At 36.8% G+C, this 13,540-nt stretch overlaps 1 long non-coding RNA gene across 2 annotated transcripts in view; it reads left to right on the top strand.

Annotated features, from left to right (window-relative positions):
• The first annotated feature begins 942 nt into the window (after positions 1 to 942).
• The window catches only part of LOC138062471 (uncharacterized), a 53,774-nt gene continuing 41,176 nt past the window's right edge, over positions 943 to 13,540 (top strand). Inside the window, exons 1-3 of one of the 2 annotated variants that reach the window (XR_011136501.1) lie at positions 943 to 1,424; positions 10,110 to 10,163; positions 11,000 to 11,084. This is a non-coding gene — a long non-coding RNA (uncharacterized lncRNA). Of the gene's footprint in view, positions 1,425 to 10,109; positions 11,085 to 13,540 lie in introns of both variants that reach the window. The other variant, XR_011136492.1, reaches the window with a different exon arrangement.

The following is a 13,540-nucleotide window of genomic DNA, read 5'->3' as shown; positions in this document are numbered from 1 at the left end:
AGGAACTAGATTCAATGTGGCTGACAAATTTATCTGTCTTGGTAGCATTGACTCCAAACCAGCAGCAAAAGATGATGAAATATTTCTCTGTGTTTCTAAAGAAAGTTCATCATTTGGTCATTTCCAAACGTTTGTAGTTTGCGGGGTACGACACTGCTCTAACTAGATCCTGCTCTTCTGTAGTTATCCCAGTCTCACAGTTTTATCAGTATTATCAATGCAAGACCCTTGCTATAAGCTTGTGCGACTCTGTAAAAAGCACAGATGCTCTTTGCAGAAATCACCTCTGTATTACCCTGAAAAATGTTTTGCTTGCAGTGGGGTAGATAAAAAGCCAGGATGGAAAACTTCAGGGTTCCTGTGCAGCTCTTTATGGCCAGCTTGTGTATAGCAAACAAGCACCTTTAGGCCAATAAAAGCAGTTTTAGAGTACTCTGAGATCCTTCTGTAAAGTTTTGCAGAACACTATCAGTAATGAGAGAAAATGACTTTCGACTGGAAAAACAAAACCAAAACTAAAAAAAGCTAGAGGCAAATTGGTTACAGCATATTTTAAAGAGTGTAACCAAACCAGAAATAGAAGAGAAGTGAAAAATTATAAATTGCTATTTTCCAGTCAGCCGAAATTCATAAGGCTATCTTCTAACAATGTATGTTTCTCACAAATTTAGTGACAATAAGAGTACATAGATATATTAACATGAAAAATAATGATTATTGCCTATAACAGACAAGCTAGCAATTGCATTCTGATGACACCATTAACTTCTTTTTTTTAGAATATAGAAAAGGTAATCATAATATGACTACAAATGCTATTTTTGTTATGTTACTACACAACAGAAGTGGGAGGATGGCATAACAGTTAGGTGTAAAGGGAACTAATTAACTCACATCTCACATATTGCTGTTAATTAGTGTACTTTTTTTCTCTGTCTCTCTCTGTCCGGTTTACCCATCTACTGCATTGCTACAAAACCACACCTTTAGAATTAGGCTTATTGGAGGTTCTAAGTTCACTGCTGCATTTTTTTGTGTACCCTTATGGTATGAACAGAGCTTAAGTGCTATAATCTTTTTATCACTCTTCTGGCAGGCCATATCTAGTTTATCCCCTTTACCCAGGAATCACTGTCCAGCTGGTGGAATATATGGACCGTGCCAGCTGCCTGCAATTTTAATGCGATTTGTCAGAAATGAGGAACTTAGTCATTAATTATTTTGTGAGGAGTTTCACTGTTGCTCCACAAGAAGACTGAGTATTTGTGAGTTTAGTATCTCCAGGGAGCACACACAGACCACTTTCCCAGGACAGCTGTGTGCAAGGCAGCTCCAAGCACATGCATTTCAAAATCACCTGCTGTACCACTTTCACCCATTAAGAATCCTGCATCCACTTGGTCTTGCAACCTCTGGGATTCAAGGTAAGAACAGTACGGGATTTCACATGGAGCACGGATAGTACGTTTTGACACGTTTTAGGGTTTTCCCCCCCCCCCCTCCTCCTGAGAAGGTATTTAGGTCTGCATTGTTCCAAGGTTCAGATGTGTAATTGGTTTTGAGTGTGGCTTGTTTGAATTAGTAATGACTCTGGTAGAAAGGCTTTGGGGTCTGCTGAACAAACAGCTGCAACAAGCTACTTGGTTCCATTACAAGTAAGAACATGAACTGTCAGAATACTTAAAAAACCACAGAGGATATAGAGAACTATTTGTTCATATACCAGACTAGTCTAGCAAGATACAACACAAAAATAATGAAAATAATGTTTTTAGAGGCTAGCAGGAAAATAGTGGTTATTTTCATTTGTTTGCCTGCAACCCTTAATTGCATCTTAAAATATAAGGAAAAATGGATTTGTACTTACTCTCTACTCCATTTTACAGAATGAATTCCTTGGCTCAGGCTTCTGGTTTTGTTTATTTGTTTGTTTTTCATCTTTAGTTATAATATTTATCTCTACTACAAAAAAAAAAAAAAGAGAAAGGGGTCATAGGGCTTGGAAACCTTATTTAAAAGTCTCCTATTTAGGATCCCATTAAAATAAACAAAAATAAAACCTCCTCCCCTCTGAGAGCTTTAAACAAGGAGCCAGATACCAAGCAACAGGTGAGCAGATGGCCAAACAGAGGAAGGAAGTGGGAGGACAGCTAGTTATGGAGACAGGTGTTGCTTCATAAATTGTAAAAGAGAGCTCACTAGTAAGAAGATAGGATCAAGTGAGGACTATCCTTTGTTCTATATTTCAGCTGAATAATTAAAAAAAAAAAAAACTTCCCCAGGACATTCAAAGATAATATGCCTTAAATGTTGGACCATAGAATTAGCATATGTGGTCCTGTCATTCCTGTTGAGGGAATCTCATTTGCCTAGATTCATTTACATTTCAGCTGTGTCAGCTCTTTCCAATGAAGCCATATATTATCAAAAAGTCCCAACTGTTTCTCTTATCCCCTAAACAATTAACAAATATATTTTAAACATCCACTAGCTGGCTTTAGCAAATATATAAGTGTCAAATACTGGCTTTTTTGATAGTAAAAAGTGCTCTCTTAGTACTATCTAACTGATTGACAAGCCTATCTTTTATATTTCACTGAATACTCGGTTGTGGTAGCTATTTGGATGGTCTATTTTCAGAAGTGGAAAATGTTCTTGATATGCCTTAATCTTCGAAAGACTGTTTTATCCTACTGCATAATTTGGGTTCAAGGGAAGTTACATGTTGTGTTTAACCTTTATTTGTATATTTTGTTGAAAGCTAGTTCAGATTAATTCTAAATGGAGAGCCTGTAAAATAACAATTAAGTTAAAAAATTATGTAGCACTCGAGTCAGGAACTTTCCCTAGCTGTTGCTCTTAAAAGATAAAAATCTCATGACCCAAGTTCCCTCTTACTTTTTTGTTGCATAGCGTGGAATCAGTTACTCAAGTCTAAATTGTTAATCCCCCAAATTAATAAACAGAATAAACTGTACTGCAATTAAAATGTTTACAAGGTCTCCCACTTTGCAAGCAGAAATGTTATTTTTGGCTGGGGTATTCTCTGTGCGTAAGTAGATATGTTTACAGAAACAATGTAGAGAATGAAAACAGAAGTGTTAATTCAATTCTTTTTGAAAGGCTGTAGGGAAGCATGCCCTGCAAACGACCGCGTGATATATTCCTGTTCCTGCCAGTCCTATTTGTTTCAGCCCCGTGCTGTAGGTTTACAGAAACGCTAACAGGCCTGCCTGATCAATAACCTCTGTGGATTTCTGGGCAGCAGCATCAATTATTGAGCTGTTCCCCAGTGCAAAACAGCTGCTGATATGATGATTTATTAAGCAGCATGGCTGCCCTGCTTGAAGACAAAAGGCCTTATTCTTCTCTCATTTTCCCATACGTGAAACCCGAAGAATTTCATTGACTTCAAAGGAGCGACTCCTGTTTTCCTGAAGCATGAGGCAGATCTGAATCAAGCTGGAGTTCTGTATGTTGACAGGTTAAAGAAAAGTGTATCCATTACACAGTTAGTGTTCAGAACAGAGCAGATTTGACCACTCGTGAGCTTCTTGCTGGGATAAGTTGTTTATTAAAGGAAGAGAGATGTCAAAAAGTGAGCAGATGAGAATATCAATAATATTTCTTCATTAATCATCTGGAAGGTCAGTCCTTAACAACAGACACTATTGTCTCTTTTTTTTCTTTTCCTTTTTTTTTTTTTTTTCAATCTACTGCAACCAGCTAAACTGGAATACTCTTGAGGAGACGGTAACTTAATCAGGAGTAACAAGAGTCCCTATGAGGCAGGTGTTTCCTCCTGCTTCTGTTTTTAAATTGTGACAGATGATTTATGCAAATCAAATGACAAAACTAAAACTGACATGTGAGAAAGAAGTTTTAATTTAAGAGTTAAAAACTGTCTCAGTTTTCCATTCATGGCAAAGCTGGGAAAGGAATTCCTTAAGTCTGGTCCAGCCATTTTTTCCACTAAACCATATTGTCTCTCATATAATACATTTAATGCAGTTCCAAAAAGGGAGGATGAATTACAGCCTTATCCGAAACGCAGCAATAGAAAGGTGATTAAGATTAGAATTTCAGAGTTTCCACATTTTAACAGACTTGAACAAAATTGAATCGATCTACATTAATGAAGAATACTGTCCACTGGGAAAGCGCGGATGAAATACTTTGAAGTTTTGGACTACACTTTTCTTTAGTTTCTTGAATAGTATTCAACAAGAAAAGTAAAAGTAATTTGATTTCCAGATAAGATCAATTTCTTGCGCTACGTATTGATGGGAAATTTGTGTATGTAATTTCCTAGTATAAAATTAGTAAGTATTATCACTCTCAAAGCTGGAAGAAAACATTTGCCCCTGCAAACTAGCAGTGAAAAATATTTTAGGGTTATAAATAGAATCTTATCCTTTAAAAAGTACTTTTGTACTTCAGTGTGTTACACTGGGTACAAACACCCTCTTTACATCTTTTGCAAAGATGATATTGATTTAGCTGCTGCAAGACTTCGTTAATTCCCTGTGATAAAATACAGTGCTGAGTAATATAATCAGGCTATTACCGATGGCAATGGTAATCATGACAAAACAGGAAAAAAAAATCTCTGAACAGTAACACTACTACTGAATATTGCAGAGCAAAAAAAGCCAAATGACACTGCTATATGAATGAGTTCAGAACAGAGGGTTAAACCCAAATACGGGGAACAGGGGATGTGAAGAACAAAGTCTTCAGCAAAAAAAGTTTTTGCAGGACCAAGAGAAGCAGGTGGAGACTCTAACAGGTGGAAAACTGGTGGTTAGTGAAAAACTGAATTTTACTACAAAATATCTAGGGACTAAGAAATCTGTCAGGCCATATGTGGTGAGAACCAATTTTATTCAGATCTAGGATAAGCAGGGTTAAACGGAGACAGGTCAGGTAAACTGATTTTCCAGAGGCTTTATCTACTCTGGGATAAAAATTCTGTATGTACTTGTTTTATCCAGTGCATAACTTGCTATTCTAAAACAGGTTCTGTGTGGTCTCTGTGTCTGTGCTGTAAGACTCCCATACTCTGGAACACCAAAGCAGAAGAACAACTATATTCCCTAAAGTTGCATCATTTCACATTAATAAGGAAGAGAAGCAGGCAGTCACAGTCATCCAGGCACAGAATAAATCGCAATTGTATGAATATAGTTACTATTAATTGATGAATGTCAAAGAAGTGTACATATGAAGGTTGCAGTCTCATATCTGCTTAGAAAGAGCAGTAGAGAACGAGATATCCAGAATACACTGTCCTAGCACAGACAAGTCTCATCTTCTGTCTGCCTGATTTGAAGCATACATCTAAACTCTGTTCTCACACATTACAAATGCATATGCTGAATCATGAATGCTCTTCTACTTCTATTTTCAAAATCAGACAAATTGATATCCCTTGTTTAATTAAGGATGATCTAATTATGCAAAGTAGTTGTATGAGTAGTTATCACAGGATTCTACCCTAAAGGAGCTTATAATTTGCACAGAGAAGGGAGAAACAGAGTCAAGGAATAAATGCCAGTATAAGAGGGCAACTTCTGGTAGTTCTTTACTTCTCATCTGATATTTTGTTGTCGGGCCTTGGCAGTTGAAGGAAAGATTTGACAAAGATGGTGCTAACTCAAAGAAAATGCATGTGCAAATTTCCAGCCAGCTATTGAGCTTATTTGATGTGAGTCACAGTCCAATGTATCAATACTAGATGTACTAGCACACAGGTGGAAGTAGAAGCTAAAAGGCCAAACAACACTCTGAACTTTCCCAGCATATCACAATTACAAAACCACATGTGTTAAACACTGTGGCTGGGTGCAAAACCACAAAAAAACACAAAGCAAAATAAACCAGTGCACTTAAATGATTTTTAATTGGTGTTCTGTAATTTCCCTTGGATTCCATGGCAAGCAGGTCAAGAGAGTGTTTCAGAATTGGTTTGAACACAAAAAATCCTTTGCTGACTACTGAAATTAGCAGTGTAAGTGTTGAGTAAAACCTGTTAACCAGGCAATATTTTTAATGACAATGTTCCACTGCAGACAATTTCAATTATTATCATGTCTCTGTATAGATTTGGGTCATTATTGGAGAATTCTGTATACCGTTCAATGGAAAAAAGGTTATAATAATAATATAAAAACTACAGATATTCAAAGAATGATGATGAAGCAATAAAAAAACAATAATTTTGTGCCAGTAGTAGAGATACTGGAAGAAACTCATCTGCTCTAACTTAGGTGCCTAAAAATTAAATGCTGAAGTGTGTGTGAGGTAGCCCTCCCAGGTTCCTATTATAGTCAGTGGTGATAAATGAGAACCTGCAAAGGGCAGCTCATCTAATCCTAAGAGAAATGTCTAGAATAGGCCAGAGAAACCCTATTCTGTCTGTTGCATATCTCTTCTTTGACTTTAATGGGACTGTAGGAGGACTATCTCAAATTTACCCAAATTTGTGCTGTAGAAAGTGCCAGATAACACTGTGTGTTATAGCCTATTTTTTGCCTGATCTTTACTCACAAATTGGATCTATTTGATAAATATATGTGAAAAATGGGATGTCTCCTTCTTCTTCCTTTGGAAATAAAGACTAAGGTGTTCCTTCATTCTTCTAAGGGAAAGGTCTACAAGTCCATTAAGACTGAATGCTGATAAAGGCTATATGGAATAGTGAGACATTAGTATCTTCTTTCACTGCTGTTACATATCAGCATAAAGGCCCGAGGTCACATGGAAAGTCTGAAATAACATTGGAAAAGGACTTGACCTTGTCTTGACCATCCTCCCAACACCAAACCTCTGTGAGAAGAGAACAAAGCTAATCTACTGAAGCTATGGGAGCTGCATCTGGATGACTGTACATCAAAACTGTTCTAAAATCTGCATAGGCTTTCTCTTACTAGCAATAAAAACACAAAGAAGTCGTATACAGAAGCTGGATAAGATTAAACAATTTAGCAGCGACAGTCATCCCCTCCCCGTAGGCACAGAGCAGGAATCACTATCTCATTGGCCTTCTGCAATTTCCCTTTCTCTGGCAGCAATGATCTTACATTAGATTTTTCAGAATAGCTTGTATAATTTTAAATCATAAACCCAGTATGAGCATAAGATCCCTCCTTTTTAGTATCATTTGTCTTATTTGATAATACCTCTGAAGGTGTGTTTTCAGCAATAAAACCCTGGGGCTCTTTTCATCCATGTTTTGTACTGACATATTTCCTCTGATTTGACTAGAACTGCCCCTGACTTGTGTCTCGGTTTAAATGAGATCACAGTCAGTCTCACTGTTCTACAAAAATGCAATGTTAAACACACAAGTCACTGAACTAAAAACAACTAATGACAAGATCTGTGTGGAAGAGGAAATTACAGTCTTCATGATTAAAGATTTATACAGGCAGCAAGAACACAGCCTCTGCTGTAAAAGATAAATGCAAAATGTGGTTTAGGGTCTTACATTGCTTTTGGAATCTAACCCGAGAATGAACTTTTATCTCTTGCCACCCCCAAAACATTTTTTTTCAACCACTTTCTGGGAATGTTAGGAGATGTCTCCTTTTTAATCCATGAGTGATCACATTTCCTTCTGAGAGTGTAAATGCTTTATTTCACTAAGGATGTATGCTATTTATAACGAGGAAAGGACCGATGCCATACAGATATTCTCTGACACATTTCCCTCCTCCAGTTTTTCTCTGGTTAAAAGTTAGCCTCTGCTTTTTTATTAAGCACCCAAAAAAGGAAATAAAAGCATGAACTGCTAGATCAAAGAAACTGCAGGGAGTATAGACCCAGAAACTGAGCCTGCACAGCATAGTTATAAACAGATCAAGTAAATAGTAATGGGAGAGAGGTAGGAGAAAAGTAGAGTCCAGTGGGGATTCACTCTCTTATGCTGTGTAGCGGGGACCGTGCAAGACCTTCTTGGGTTCCTGAAGCCCTGGCACCCACGCAGAGCGCTCCCCACTTCCAGCCATGGATGTAACAGCGAAGAGCTGCCGGAGGTTCATCTCGGCACAGCACTGGCAGAAGTTCAAGAAAAGACTTTTGGACACCAGCTTGCTTCCTGCACAGTATATTTCTTTGCCTGATCATGTAACTAAACTTGTCCTAACATTCCTATTGTAATAATCACATTAAAAAAAAAAAAAAAAGCTGTATTTATAACCACTATTCCATTCACATGTATTACTGTTTTCCACTATTCTTGTCTTTTAGATGGTAAAATCTTTGAGGCGAGGACTGTCTCTTATATGTTTGAGAAATACCTCTTTGGACCTCACTGTGAAAAATAAGCAGCACAGTAAAAGCAACTGATTTCCAAAATTTGAATCTCAATGTGTAAGGAAGAAAAAGTGTAACAAGTGACAGTGGCTGCGGCTAAAGGTGTGAAGTTTGCGAAGAGAGAGCAAGAAGCACGTGTTTGATGTGGCTTTGACCTGTCTTAGACAGCTCTTATTTCAGACCCTCAGTTCTGAAGCACGCAGGGTAGGAAAGAAGATGTATGTTTACTCAATGTTTTAACTCTACGGGCAGGACCAGCCTTTAGGAGGAATTTGGCTTCATCATTTGTATCTGTGCAGCAGGCTTATTCCCCAAGCATGGTAGGGCTACGCTTCTGTCTCTCGTGCTACAAAATACTTCCTTTCCAGGGGTAACATTTCTCTTACCCAAGTACAAGTCTATCTAAGAAGGATCATCTACACATTATTATTCTTTTTCCCCTCAGAAAGTGAGAGACTGTAAAATTGCTTGTGTGACTTTCAAAACTTATTGTGTTCTTCTGAGCAATGGATTAAGCACTGGCACTATCAATAGCAAGAGATCAGAAGGTGCAGTCTCATTTATATGAAACTTTACACCAATAGATGTGACTCTTGGCACTTTTCTCTAGCAGTAAATTTCATCTCAGCTAAGAGTGCAGCTGTTCTGCAAAGGATGGAACTGCTAGTGTAAACAGTTAAATTCTGTTTAACTGCTTAGTTTTTTAGCTGTATACGATACTTTCTTGCAGATATAAACATAAAAGGAGATATACTTGCCTGATGTTTGCAAAAAAAAAAAAAAGAAAAAGAAAAATTTTATATGATATCTGTTGCCAAAGCATGCAGAAATCTCATGTATCACTATGGAAGGGTAAGAAACAGACTGTTTCTAGAGCAATAAAAGTTTATTTTATGTTCCATTCTCTTTAACAATGACTGCTATTACTTCAAATCTCTGTTGGAAATAAAAAGGGGCACAAAATAATTTCCTTCAAATGTGCACATCCAGCACACAGCTTTTTACATCAAACATGCATAAACGTTGCTTAGAAGTATTTTCAGCTACCTTCCAATGATGGCAAAAAATTACAGGCAGACTGGATGTGGATCAGAGCTGAGAGTAAGGAAATACTATAGTCTTGTAAAAATCAGTATCTGCACACAGAAACTGTTCTCTACAAAGAGCAGCCTGGGGGAAAAAATATCCCTATGAACCTTTTTTTGTGCTAAGCGGCACCTTTGAGAATCGAATTTATAGCAGGATCTGCTATGTCAACATTAGAGTATCAGAAACTGGGAGGGTCCTGTTTGTAATACAGAGTCCACGAAATAATGGGTGCAAGCTGTCTACAAGCAAACTTTGTTTCAGAAAAAGGTAGAAACATGCAAGTCCTGTTCTATGCTTTGCTGAGTGCATTTACCTTGTGGGAAGCATTAGAGACATTTAAATAAATGGTGAGCAATTTTTGTCAGCAGAGTTAATTCTACGCAAGCTGCTACCTCACTCTTTATGAATCTTCATCTTTAGAGAACCAAGAATATCAAATCAAATGTAAATAAATATAAATATAATATATTTATAGATAGATGTATTATTAGGGGCATGTTAACATGGAAAGGCTCTGATCCTATATGATTTTATGTCCCAAATTAACCCCCTTGAAAGGGAAGGACAGGAAACATAAGATCATCCCTTCGAAACAACAGCTTTTTCTTTTTTTATATAAACAATATGGGATTGTATTCCGATAATTTAATTGTATGTTAATGTTTTAATTAAGTACACTTCTTTATATATACCTCTATTTTTAGGACACTCAGCATGACGGTGGGTCTGCACAGAATATATAAGCACATGCTAAAAAGGTAAGTATGCCAGGCAGGCCCATTCCCAGAATAAATCCTGATTTTATTCATGTCTATTTTGGACAGTTATCCTCCTCATTTCTAGAATTAGGAGTGTTAAGTAACCTATGTGTATCTTCAGGAAATATATTTCGAATAGTAGCTTGAAAGACAACCCTTATTTAACTCTGTGATTATTCTCCACTCATTTCTCTAATTTGCACATCTGCCAAGATTATGTTTGTTAAGTAATCTGTGAGTAGCAGGTTCACTGAGACCAGGTGTCTCCACACATACATGTTTTTCAGTCCATGATAAGGTCACTCATGTCTCGGATTTTGAAACTTCCTCATTCCCTCAAGGCTGATTTTCTCAGTCTAGGAATTTAGAATACGTCTAAGTTACCATTAAGACTTGAAGGCTTAAACATACTTACAATAATCTGAAGTTACCAAGTTGGTTCTTGATCTAGCAACATGTAAATCGAATTGAGTTCTGCCTAACCAAAGGATAGGTTATTAATGGAAGAGCAGAAAATATTTATCCTGTACGTTCCCTTCACTTGTCTCATGAAAACCCTTTGGTATCTTTACATATTTTATAATGACAAAGTGATCTTCTGTAATTACCTATGGTTGAGTTCTAGCTATAACCATCTCACTCATTTTTCTTTGCAACATATTTTAGAGTAACTTTATCCGAAAAAATGCTTTACCTGTAGCAGACAAACTACTTAGTAGACTACACCGCACCTTTGGAAGAACATATTACAGCATATTTACATGTTTATCTTCTGACATCTCTTTAAATTTACTGGGTATGTTGTTTGAATGTAATCACTGAACTGTTACTGGTAGAAATCAGCACTGAATTTGATCCTCCTCACAAGAGCTACAAGGCAGTCATGTTGTGTTCTTATGAAGTTCTTCTGCACTCTCCAAGGTACGTTAACATTGAGGGGGCACCATTATGTTCGCTTGAATTTATTCCATAGATAAGGCAATGATTTCTTCCTTATGTTTTGTTTATCTTAGCCTCCAATCTTGCCTCTAATGTTGAACGATCTTTTCCAGAGGGCAACTGGTAGGGTCTTTTCTTAGACTCCATGCATCTTTATGTATGTAAGTTATAAAGTGCATACTCGCATTCGGTAATGCATAAAAGTAGCATAAACTAATCAGTTTTACACTTTTATAAATATGTACAGCAATAAAAAGCAACTTTACAACTGATGCAAAATAGTGCAACCCAATTTAGTTTTCTTTACAGAGAGAAAAGGTGACAATTATCTTCCATTATTCCCATATTCCTTGACAGGGTGAAGCATTCATATATTATGCATGTTTTCTGAACAGGGTTAGTAACACAAGACTGAAATTGGTCTTGGCCATTAAGTTCATTCTGCTAGTGCAAGCAAAAATCATATACAATTCCTTTCATGCATACATCATGGTCATTTGCTCTTTAGCTAGTTAAAGAATAGGACGTAGCTCAAGATACTGAGAGTTATCAGTAAGCACAAATCAGTGCACCACAACTGGATTTAAATTCCTGGTAACAAGCACATTCATTACACAGAGACAGACTATACTAAAACACAAGATATCACTGAGTTTTTATTTGAAAATTTGAATTTAAAGAATTTCCGTCAAAATCTGGAGTAGCTATGGACTTGAACCACTATGTTATTAGTAAAGAATTTAAATTCTGTGAAAAATTAAAAATATAGTATTTTTTTCGGAAAATCTGAAGTTGAAATCTCAATATCAGAATGATTTTAAAAGAAGATTATTCAATATCAGTGCAAACAATACCGATGGTTTAATAACGTAGGATAGTACTAAATAAAAATACTTTTGGCAGATGAAAAGAAGAAAAAGGCTGCCTGAGTTCCTGTCAACCATTTGCTCTGGCAATTAAATCTGAGGTTCTGGCAGAATTTCTGGCATGGTAAAAGCTACAATACTTTCCTAGGAACAGCCAAAATGTCTGAATTCAACTAAAAAGCCAGTCTGATTTCACTGGTTGGGGAAATGCAAAGATTTCTTCATGAATCTGTTCATTGTTTGTATTTGATCACAAATTAGCGCCGATTAGCTTTTCCATTATGATCAATGCTAGTTGTTATTCTCATCCTACTTTTAAAAGGAAACAAAACCAAAAAAGCATTTTTGTTCTCCTTGTATGTCATGTTTAAAATGAATTCATTAGCAGCTGTCAGCCCCCAAGGAAGAGTGTCAGCACTGATGAAGACAACATCTAAAGGTTCGTCTTACCTTCATTTATCTCTTGTCCCCCGAAGGTATGAATGCATTAAAAAAAGAAGCTCCAAGGTATTGACTGCTTTTGTCTTTTGTTTAAACGTTTGTAGAAAGTAGCTGTTCAGGCACGAATATTGGCTGCAAGTGTCAATGACACCTGTTTTGTTATATAAAAAGGAACAATGAGGGAAAGAGTTACAAGTCTATACTTTACGCTACTGTTTCTATGAAATATTACTTCCCAACAATAACAGTGATCTGATTTATTATGTCTGCAGCATAATGTTCATTTCTTTGTTATGTAATATTGCAGAAAAATGCTCTTTCTTCAAATGGTGTTTCAGCACAAAATGAGGCTAAACAGATCTCTTATGGGAGATGAGTGTTTATGCAAGACTTCTGAAATCATGAAACAGTTATTGTGGATACAGATTACTTTGTACCACAGTTCTCAGCCATTAGTGCCTGAATATACCGTATATACTTGACCAACCTGCTCGATTACCTCTGTACCCACTATGTACTGAAAGTTAAGACATATTAAAATGACATTTTAGATTCAAAAGCAAGCTATGCTGATATTAAAGCAGAAACAACTTGCAGTAAAACTGGAGCCATTTAAAGGCCAGTACTAGAGCTTGGCACATATTCCTGGATTCACGGAGCAATTAGGTATTAAGCCTTTGAACACAAAAGTGGCTTAAACTCAGACTGCTGGTTCGTGGCTCATCATGTGGATGCCTAAGTTTTATATTCAGTAAATGTAGAAAATTACATGCTTTTAGGATACAGCTCACAATAGTTAGCAGCCTGAATGGGAGGTGGCGCTTAAGAATGACTAGACAAGCAGCAAGCAGCACATTAAATTCCTTCATGTTAAGGAAAGTGCCATCCTTCCAGCAAACATCTAAGCATTCGTAGCTAAGCAACTTGGCAGAGGTTTCTGGAAATCACTTTGTTACAGTTAGATATCAAAATTTTACTTACGTATAAATTCTACCCAAGGGAAATTTAGGCTCTTAAGCCTTCTCGGTAAGCCCAGGGCTCAGGATCAAATGCTTTGCTTGCTATCTTATACTACTTCCATTAATATTAATTTAACATTTAACCCAAGTAGCATTCATTTGAAGATTGAGG

Source organism: Struthio camelus, chromosome 1 (assembly GCF_040807025.1).
Source record: "Struthio camelus isolate bStrCam1 chromosome 1, bStrCam1.hap1, whole genome shotgun sequence".
NCBI classification, from domain to species: Eukaryota; Metazoa; Chordata; class Aves; order Struthioniformes; family Struthionidae; genus Struthio; species Struthio camelus.
The sequence above is the reverse complement of the archived record's forward strand: the minus strand, read 5'-3'. Positions and strand labels throughout refer to the sequence as shown.